Raw genomic sequence first — 616 nt, 5'->3', positions numbered from 1 at the left:
ATACTGGTAGTTAAAGTCCCGGAACCCGTATTGCGGAAGCGAGGGGCTCCGGACAGGCGGCGATCGCTGCGTCACACACGTGTCACCTGTGTACACGCGCGCGCGCCTCGTCCCGGTACTGCGCCGAGGCGGCGAGTGACGGATCGTCCATCGTCGCCTCGGAGTTCGCCCCCGTGTCGCTTCGTTGCCGTAGGAAGGCGCCTGCCTGTCCGGTCTGAGCCGACCCGAAGGCTTCTCCCCTGCCCGCAGGAAAAGAAACGCCCTGCCGACATCATCATCTGCGGTGTGCCCCGTGCCGCTGTGTGTCCGCGCCTGCTGAGCGAGCCGGCGTCCGAACTGGAGGCGATTCCCCGTGCGGAGGTCGGTGGGTTTATTTCGGTGTTAAACGCACCTCCATTAAAGGGGAGTATCGTAAAAACCTCACTCTGGTGCTCGACCCGCGCTTTCCGTTCCCTGTTCCCCTCTTGCCTCCGCTTCCCCGAGGGACTCATCAGCCCGGCCTCTGCCCGGCCACGACCCCCTCGCTCTAAAGCACATGAACAAGGAAACGACAAAGTACGAAACGCGCTCTCGTCACAGCGGCTCGCGCCAGTGCTGCCACGGCTGCCTGGTTCCG

The sequence above is a fragment of the Aptenodytes forsteri genome, unplaced genomic scaffold (assembly GCF_000699145.1).
Source record: "Aptenodytes forsteri isolate BGI_AS27 unplaced genomic scaffold, ASM69914v1 Scaffold227, whole genome shotgun sequence".
NCBI classification, from domain to species: Eukaryota; Metazoa; Chordata; class Aves; order Sphenisciformes; family Spheniscidae; genus Aptenodytes; species Aptenodytes forsteri.
The sequence above is the reverse complement of the archived record's forward strand: the minus strand, read 5'-3'. Positions refer to the sequence as shown.